Genomic DNA, 10,137 nt, shown 5'->3' on the forward strand with positions numbered 1-10,137 from the left:
TCTAGGAACCTTGCTTGTCACTGTCTCCAAAATTCCCTTTTTTTTTTTTTTTTTTTTTTTTGAGGCTGGGTTTAAGTGACTTGCCCAGGGTCACACAGCTAGGAAGTGTTAAGTGTCTGAGACTAGATTTGAACTCGGGTCCTCCTGAATTCAAGGCTGGTGCCCTATCCACTGCGCCACCTAGCTGCCCCTCCAAAATTCCTTTTAATGATTTTTTGAGGTTGAAATAGATGTGGGAAGGACCTGGTCTATGATCAGATGATTCTCTGGATAAGGGTTTATTTGACTTTCTTCTAGATTTTAAAAATGTCCAATGGTCTTTTCAGAGTCCTTGATTTCTTAGAGGCTTTTGGCACTGTTGACCACATTCCTGAATACTTCTCTTCTTCTTTTGCTTGTGTGATACTACTTTATCCGATTACTACTCCTTCTCTGTCTTTGTAGAATTGCTTTTGATCTCCAGTTTCCTTATTATGGATATCCTTTAAAGTTCTGCTCTGGGTCTTCCTCTCTTCTCTCCCTTCATTCCCACCTTTGCTGATCTCAATCCACTTTTGCTTCCATTGTAAAAATGATCATCTCTACAAAGATTGATGAAGTCCTGGGTGCAGTTAGCAGAAAAAGCATGACATTTTCATGGAATTGCTTCCTAGAGCAGATTGCCCCATGGTCCCACACTCTTTGGAGGTCCCTCCACACCCCCCATAGGTGTTCCCACCTTGCTGTGCCTAGCCAAGAAATCAAAGTTATGTCACTGAAGTTCAATTTCCCCTATAAATTTGTTCTAGCTCATGTCATTTTTGCTGAATCTCTTCATGTCCCATTCTAATGCTATGTGATGTCTCTCTTCTCATCCCTCACTATGCTTTATGGTGTCTTTCTCATTATATATATATATATATATATATGTATATAATATTATATCTATCTATTTACATACATATATATATATATGTATATATATTAGGGTCCAGCTAGCTAAGGACATGCCTCAACCTCATGGGGTACTTCCTTTCTCATAGATAATTTTGAGTTCCACTAGGAACTTGTTTTTCCCATCATTAATTATTAAAACCCCTTTTCTTGATATGTATTCTCTGACATGTATTTCATATTTACCATCCCTAGTGTCTACTGCATCTATCTCTTCATTTTGTATATAACCTCTATTCTTAAATAAGCCTGCCTTTGCCAAAGAGAATGGCCATTATAAATTATTCATGTGACCAAACCCCAACATTTAATGTTCTCCTCAATCGTATCATCTGGTGCCTCTAAATCACATCATTCAGTGGACTTCACCCTTATCAGACATGACTCCCAAATCTATATATCCATCCCAATTCTTTCTCATGAACTATAGTCCTATGGGTAGACATTTCAGTCTAGATACTCCATTAGCACCTTAAACTACCCAAAGACAAAAGAGCACTTGCCATGGAATAAGAAGACATCCGGGTTCAAATCCTGCTTCTAACACTCGTCAGTTATGTGACCATGGAAAGATTTATCATCTTCAATCCTTCTTTCCTTCAAATTATCTTTTCCCTCTAAACTTCCCTGTTTCTGTTAAGGGTATCATAATCTTCCCAACCACCTGCATTTGTGACCTTGGAATCATACCTGATTCTTCCTTTCTCTCTTCTAATTTATTGTCAAATCCTATTAATCCAATTTACACAATCTCTCTGACATCTATCCCCTTTTCTCTTCTCTTGATACTACAGCCCTTGCCTAGGCTCTTGTTATCTTTCTCTTGTACTTTTATAATAGACTCATAATTGATCTCTCTGTCTCAAGTCCTCCTCTCCTCATTTCCATTTCATCTCTATTCAGCTGTAAAAAACTCTTCCTAAGGTACAATCTGACTGACATTAGCTTGCTCAAAAATTTTCACTGGGTGTCACTATAGTACAAAATGTTGCTGCTGCGAAAATTGACTTAAGGATTTATCACTATACCAATTAAACTGCCAGGGGTTACTTTGGAGACCTAGATAGAATAATAACAAAATTGACCTGGAGAACCGATATATATATATATATATATATATATATATATATATATATATATATGAATCTCAAGGGAAATAATGGGGAAAGTAAATATGAAGGAGGCTTAGCACTTTTAAACTATATTATATTTGTTTATATAAGTAGAAAGATTTTATTGTCATTTTTAGAAATGCCCTTCCCACTATCCCTACTGACCATTTTTTAAAACTAGACTGGAAAAACAAATCTCTCTCTCACACACACAGAGCATAGCAAAGTAAATTTCCACATTGTGTCTGAAGATATATATCTCTTTCTGCATTTTAAGTTTGCCATCTTACTGTCAGGAAACTAGTGATGTGTTTCATTTTCATTCTTTTGGACTTGTGAAGTATCATTGTTGATCAGTTTCAGAGACTTTCAAAGTTTGTTTTCTCCAAAATGTTGCTCTAATGTTGTAATAAATTGTTCTCCTAGTTCTGCTCATTTCACTCTTGCAACAGTTCATAAGTTCTTCTCAGTTTCCTCTTAAATAGTCCATTTCAACATTTCTTATGGCACAATAATATTCCATTACATTTATATACCATGATGTATTTATTCATTCTCTACCAGAACTCAAATCATATTATAAATCTATAACATCAAAACTATTTGGTGCTGGTTAAAAGTCAGGGTGGTGTGATGGATAAGGAGCTGGCTTTAGAGTCAGGAAAACTGGGTTTTGGATGGAATGAAAAGTCGGGTACCTCCTTGGACACATACTGGCAGGGTTACCCTGCACAAGTGGCTGAGTCTCTCAGTGTTCAAGACACCTCTCTTAAGATTATATCGTGTTCAACAAAACCAGTGAAATCAAGATTAGAAGGGAAGCAGAAAGCTGGGAAATGATTTTTATAAATAGTATTTCTGATAAAGGCCTCACTTCTAAAATGTATGGAGAACTGAGTGAAATTTATAAGAATACAAGTCATTTCCCAATTGATAAAATGGTCAAAGGATATAAGCAGAAAATTTTCAGATGAAGAAGTGAAAACCATCATATAGTCATATTTTAAAAATATTTTAAAGCACTACTGATTAGAGAAATGCAAATTATAGCAACTGTGAGGTACCACCTCCATACCTATCAGATTGGCTAAGTTGACAGGAAAAGATAATGATAAATATTAGAGGGAATGTGGGAAAACTGGGACACTAATGTATTGTTGGAGTTTTGAACTGATCCATCCATTCTGGAGAGCAATTTGGAACTATATCCAAAGGGCTATAAAACTGTGGATACTGTTTGATCCAGCAGTGTCACTATTGGATTTGTATCTCAAAGAGATCATAAAAGAAGGAAAAGGACCCACATGTGTAAAAATGTTTGTAGTAGCTCTTTTGTGGTGACAAATAATTGGCAAATGAGTGGATGTCCATCAACTGGGAAATGGCTGAGTAAGTTATGGTATATGAATGTAATAGAATACTATTGTTCTATAAGAAATGATGAACAGGCTGATTTCAGAAAGGCCTGGAAAGACTTACATGAACTGATGCTGTATGAAGTGAGCAGAACCAGGAAAATATTGTACACAGCAACAGCAAGATTATGTGATGAACTATGATAGACTTAATTCTTCTCAGCAGTTCAGTGATTCAACTCAATTCCAATAAACTTTGGATGGAAAATACCATTTGCATTCAGAGAGAGAACTATGGAGACTGAATGTGGATTGAAGCATAGTATTTTCACCTTTTGTTTTTTCTTTGTTGTGACTTTTTTCTTTTATTCTCATTTTTCTTTCCCAACATGATTTATCTGGAAATATGGTAAAAATGAATGTACATGTATAACCTGTGTCAGATTGCTTGTTTTCATGGGGAGGAGAGAAGCAAAGGAGAGAGGGAGGAAAAAAACGGAACTAAAAATCTCACAAAAATAAAATTTGAAAACCATCTTTACAATATGATTGGGAAATAATATACTGTTAAAATGAAATTTTAAAAAATATCATATAGTGCTGACCTTCATTGGCAGAGTTTCTTTTTTGAGTTCCAGGTTCTTTCTCTCTCTGCCCCCCCTATTCATTGAGAAAGACAGCAATTTAATGTAGATTATTCAAGTGCAGTCATACAAAGCATATTTCATATTAGCTATGTTGCGAAAGAAAACACAGACCCAAAACCCTCCCAAGAAAAATAAAGTTTAAATAAAGTATGCTTTGATGTGTATTCAGACTCCATCAGTTCTTTCTCTAGCATTTTTCATCATGAGTCCTTTGGAATTATCTTAGATTCTTGTATTGTTGAGAATACCTAAGTCATTCATAGTTGCACATCATATGATATTGTTGTTTACTGTGTGCAGTTTTCTCCTGGTACTGTTAATTTCACCATATACCAGTGGAAAAAAGTCTTCTTAGATTTTTCTGAAACCATCTTCCTCATCATTATAACATAGTATTCCATCACTATCATATACCACAACTTGTTCAATCATTCCTCAACTAATGGCCATCCTCTCATTTTCCATCTCCTTGCCACCACAAAAAGAACAGCTATAAATATTTTTGTACAAATAAATCATCTTTTATCACTTTGGGGATAAAGACCTAGTAGTGGTATTATTTGGATCAAAGGTATGTACAGTTTTATAGCTCTTTGGAAATAGTCCCAAATTGCTCTCCAGAATGGTTGGATCAGTTTACAACTGGTAGGAAAAGTTTCTATAAAAGGGTATTCTCTTTACCAGTGAAATAATAATAATAGATAGCATTTACATACTGCTTTAAGGTTTATCAAGGGCTTTACAAATATTATCTTATTTGGACTTTACAATAACCCAAAGAGATAGGTACTACTATTATTACTACTTTTTACAAATGAGGAAACAGACAACTGATTCACTCAAGGTCACATATCTAGAACTCAGATCTTTTTGACTCAGGATCCAGTGTACTATCCAGAGAGACAAATAGCTGCTTCAATAATCACCAATTCACATTCTATCTATCCTAAATTAGGAGAATTGATCAGTGGAATAGTTCATAAATATGAATGCACTTTATAAACTGTTATTTTCCCAACATATATTGGCCATGGACAGCTTGCTCTTCTAAAGTAGAGACATACAGGGGAAGAATGAAGACAGAGACAGCTTTGGCAGCATTTTGATGGTCTTTGTCTTCAAATGTCAACAAATTCCATATAAAGCTTTCTTGTTATAATCAAACCATGTCCTGCATGCCCAAAGCAAAGAACTCAGCACACTTCTCTTAATTTAAGGCTAATTAATAGGGTATTATCCTTGTTCTTCTCTAGTGATGGTATAATTGAGGTCTATTAAGTTTCTGTGGGTTTTTCCTGCATCTCCCAAGAAAGTATTCTGTGTGTCTAACCCTTGTATTGCCAGATAGATGATCTCCTGAGGGGAGAAAAACTTTATCCTCTCCTGGCTAGGTGCTAGGAAGGCTGGTCTTAGATTTAAAGAAGAAGAAAGATAAAGCTAAGGATCCTATTAGGTGGGGGGGAGGAGAGAAGAATATTGATGAGTAGGAATAAGAAAGATAAAGATGATGAGAAAGGAATGAAATTAGGATGGGAACAGGGCAATGAAATAGGAGAAAAGAATTTGGAAATAGAGTTGAACTTAAAGATAGGAAAAGGAATAGAGAATGGGAGAGGGATAAAGATCGAAGGTGAAGTCAGGAATTATTTTCCTTTCTGTTGTTCTCTTCATTTGGGGATGGAAGACTCATGTTAGTGGAGTGAAATGAAAGTTTTGGGCCAAATGCTACTCCTAATCAGGAAGCCATATACAAAATTAATGTTCATTTTCCTCCTTTTCTTGGAGAGGTGATACATTATGGATGCAAAACATTCCATATGCTGTCAAACATGAGCCAATTGGGTCTTTCTTTGGGTCTATTTTTCCTTCTTATCAAAAAGAGACCCACTGGTTTTTGGGTGAAGGTGGGAGACAAGTATAGAATAGTCAGAAAATTGTAAGATGTAAAAACAAAATGCTCTGCAATAACAAAAAAAAATCAAAAGAAATTAGGGTTTGAGGCCTTTTCTGGAGTTCTCAGCAAGAAAATCAAGTGATTGGTTTCCACCAAGCTTCTCTCCTTTCCTTATCATCCATTGTTTCAGGGAGAGGCTCTTATCAGACCAACTTTCATATATTCCTGGCCCTCCTTTTCTGGGATTTTCTGTCCTTAGCCCATAAATCCTATTACATTGCATCTTTGACAGTGAGTGTAGAGGCAAAAAGAGGAGTTGTGGAATTAAGTACAACTATTCTTTGGCTATCAAGCCTGTTTCTTATTCTAAGGGAGCTCGCTATTCCAGGTCTTTCATAAGGAGACACACTGACTCTAGAGTCAGAAGAAATCTGGGTTCAAATCCTGTCTTTGCCTATTGTTGGCTGTATGACCCAGAGCAAAGCCATTTAACTTCTCCAGAGTCCACTAAGAAGGATATTCTCCCATATCCTTTAGAAGTTACTGGGTGGCTCTCTGACCATGAGATACTTCCCATTGCTGGACCTCAGTTTGTTCATCTGTAAAATAAGAGGCTTGAACAATATAACTCCTTTTTCCTTCCCTTTTTTCTCTTCCTTTGCAGTTCCCTTCATTTCCCTTCCCTTCCCTTCTTCTCCTTTTTATATAACTTCTAAGGTAACTTAAACTAACATCCTTTGGATCTAAAATTGTGTTATAATCCTTTCTGTGCTTCCTTCAGGAGTTTCATTCCAGGATCACCTTGCTCAAGGTACTCTATCCCCTGGAGCAGGAGTCTTTTGCTTGTTTTTGTCTCTCCCTCTGTTTACCTCAGTGCTAGGCATATAATCATATAAAAATGCTTTTTGATTGACTATTATTTATTTAGTTACTTGTCCCCAAATGAATCAAAGATTGGCAGGCTGAAATCAGTCTCAATGATACCAGCCCCATATTTAGTCTGTGGTTGTGCCTGTATTTGCCACAATTATTGCTTACTCCTAATTATCAGAATCAGTGTCCTATACCTAAATGAGAAAATGGGTGGAGCATTAGGCCTGGAGTCAGGGAGACTTCCAATACACCTTAGACATTTTTCCTCTAGGTGACCTAAGTCAGTTAACTTCTATCTGCCTTAGGTTCCTCAATTATAAAATGGGGATAATGATAGCACTTACCCCCAGGTTGCTGTGGGGATCAAATGAGATGATACTTGTAAAGCACTTTTTAAATCTCAAAGTGTTATATAAATGTAAGGTGTTACTATTAATTATTATTATTACATATTCAAGAGACAGGAATACAAATCTTGTGGTATAGTAGATAAAGTCCTGGATCTGGAATCAGGAAGACCCGAGTTCAAATCCAGGCTCAGACACTTATCAGCTATGTGATCCTAGGCAAATCACTTAACTTCAGGTTATTCATCTATCAGATGGGGATAATAATAACACCTATCTCTTGAGGTTGTCGTAAAGATAAAATAACAATATAAATAAAGTATAAAGTAGGCACTTATCTAAATGTTAGTTAGCTGCATTATTCTTGATAATAATAATATTAGGTGGTGGGATGTATAGAGTGCTTGGTCCCAAGTTAGGAATATTCATCTTCCTGAGTTCAAAACTGGACTCAGACACTTACTATCTGTGACCCTGGTAAGTCACTTAATCCTGTTTCCCTCATTTTTCTAATCTCTGAAATGAGGTAGAGAAGGAAATGGCAAATTACTTCAGTTTCTCTGCCAAGGAAATCTCAAACAGGGCCACAAAGCATTGGATATGACTGGAATGACTGAACAACAACAGCAACAACAATAACAACAATAAATTTTTTTATTATTATCTTTATAGTCTTCAGGAAAACAAGTCCTCATCTTCTTTACACCTCCACCTTCTATTCCAATTTCTCTATCTCTTTTGTTTATTTTTTAATTTTTTTGTCTTCTATGTTAATATCCAAGAGGGAAATAATCAAAAGGTAATAGAATGTCTTCCCATGAAGATATCTTTCACAATAATAATAGATTTTTTTAACTTCCTTCTTGACAACAATGCTATGAGATAGGTACCAGTTTTGCAGGTGAAGAAATGGTAAGAAATATTAAGGTGTCACAACTTAAGTTTTTTATACTCTAAACTCAACTGCTCTTCTCTCTACCACATTTCTTGCTGAGCTTCAGGTCCCTTAGGTTTTTCCTCTTGTAGAAAGCTTCTGTCCCATTCCACCTAAGTAAAGAAAACCTCTCTGGGAAAAGGATTTCTTCTAGGAAAGTTCTATGCAGCATAACACTTATTTGGGAGATGAAGCCAGGATGGATTAATAATGGAAGTGAAAAGGCAGTGGATCAGGTAGAATCAAGAAACAACAACAAAAGGAAAAAAAATTATAAAGTGCCTACTATGTGCCAAGTGTTTTGCTGAGCACTTTACAAATATTAAATCATTTGATCCTCATAACAACCCTGGAAAGTAAGTGCTATTATGATCCCCTTTTAGAGTTGAGAAAACTGAGGTAATCAGAGGTTAAATGACTTTTGTGAAGGTCATAGGTCTAAGTGTTTGAGGTCAAATTTGAACTCAAACTTTCTTGACTCCAGTACAAATGCTCTATCTGCTATACTACCTACCTGACTTTAAGAAATAGGATACAGAAAGCATGAATATAAAAATACCTTAATGAGGGACTAGGAACAATAGACAAAGCATGAATTAAAAATACCTAAATGAGGGACTGGGAACAATAGACAGAAGTAAACAAATACAAAATTTGATAGATTCAAAGACCTCAAGTGCTGAGGTATGAAATCATTATTTGACCAAAAAAAAACTGCTGAAAAAACTTGGGCAGATATTTGGTTTAGACAAAGATTTTGAAAACTAGATACCAAGATAAGATCCAAATAGATATAAGACAGATATAAAAACTGACATCAGAGACAAGTTATAGGAAAAAGGAATGAAATCTCTTTCATGACTATGGTTTAGGGGAGAATTCACAATAGAGAAGCTCACAGAAGATAAAACAGACAGTTTTGATTATACAAAATGTTTAAAGTTTTTGCACAAAGAAAACTAACAGTTAAAATGAGAAGATAAACGGGTAAATATAAAAAAATCTTTATAAAAATTTTCTCTGTCTAGGTTTCATATTCAAGGAAGTGATTCAAATATGTAAGAACAGGATCTATTCTGCAATTGACAAATGGTCAAAGAATATGAATGGGCAGTTCTCAAAAGAAGAAATCCAAGATATGAATAAGTATACAAAAATAGATGTCAAATTATTAACAAGAAAAATACAAATGAACACACTCATCAGATTGGCAAAGATAATATAAAAGGCAAATGAAAATTGTTAAAGGAGTTGAGGGAAAGCAGGGAAACTAATGAACTCTTGGTGAAGTTATGATTTGGTATAGCCATTCTAGAATGCTATTTAGAATTATGTTCCCTGTGCTCATTTTGGAAGTACATATACTAAAATTAGAATGATACAGACAAGGCTATCATAGCTTTTGTGTATGGGTGATATGCAAATTCGTGAAGTGTTCCATGTTTTTAAAAAAAGCAGGGGTAACAATCATGATCTCAGACAAGGCAAAAGCAAAAAAATCCAATTAAAAGAGACCAACAGGGAAACTACATCTTATTAAAAGATTTCATAGACAATAAAGTAATACCACTACTAAACATAGATACACCAAATGGTATAGCATCCAAATTCTTAAAAGAAAAGTTAAATCAATTGCTGAAAGAAATAAACAGTGAAATTATATTATGTGGGACCTCAAATTTCCCCTCTCAGAATTAGATAAACATAACCATAAAATAAATAATAAGTGATATAAGAGAAATTTAGAAAAGTTAAATATGATAAACATCTGAAGAAAATTGAATGGGAATAGAAATGAGTACACCTTTTCTCAGTTGTACATGGAATCTTCACAATATTGGCTATGTATTAGGACATAAAAAACTCAAAAAATGCAGAAGAACAGAAATATCAAATGCACCCTTTTCAGATCAAAATGCAGTAAAAATCATAGTCATTGAAGGATTACAGAAGCAGAGACTAAAAGTTAATTGGAAACTAAATAATCTAATCCTAAAAAAATAAGTGGGTAAAAGAACAAATCATGGAAGCTATAATTTCAT

General features: G+C 35.0%; 1 non-coding gene across 1 annotated transcript; it reads left to right on the forward strand.

The window, feature by feature from the left end:
• Positions 1–9,435: 9,435 nt before the first annotated feature.
• On the forward strand, positions 9,436–9,542 carry LOC141559191 (U6 spliceosomal RNA). Its single transcript, XR_012487269.1, has one exon. It is a non-coding gene; the product is annotated as a U6 spliceosomal RNA (small nuclear RNA).
• Positions 9,543–10,137: the final 595 nt, after the last annotated feature.

The sequence above is a fragment of the Sminthopsis crassicaudata genome, chromosome 2 (assembly GCF_048593235.1).
Source record: "Sminthopsis crassicaudata isolate SCR6 chromosome 2, ASM4859323v1, whole genome shotgun sequence".
NCBI lineage: Eukaryota > Metazoa > Chordata > Mammalia > Dasyuromorphia > Dasyuridae > Sminthopsis > Sminthopsis crassicaudata.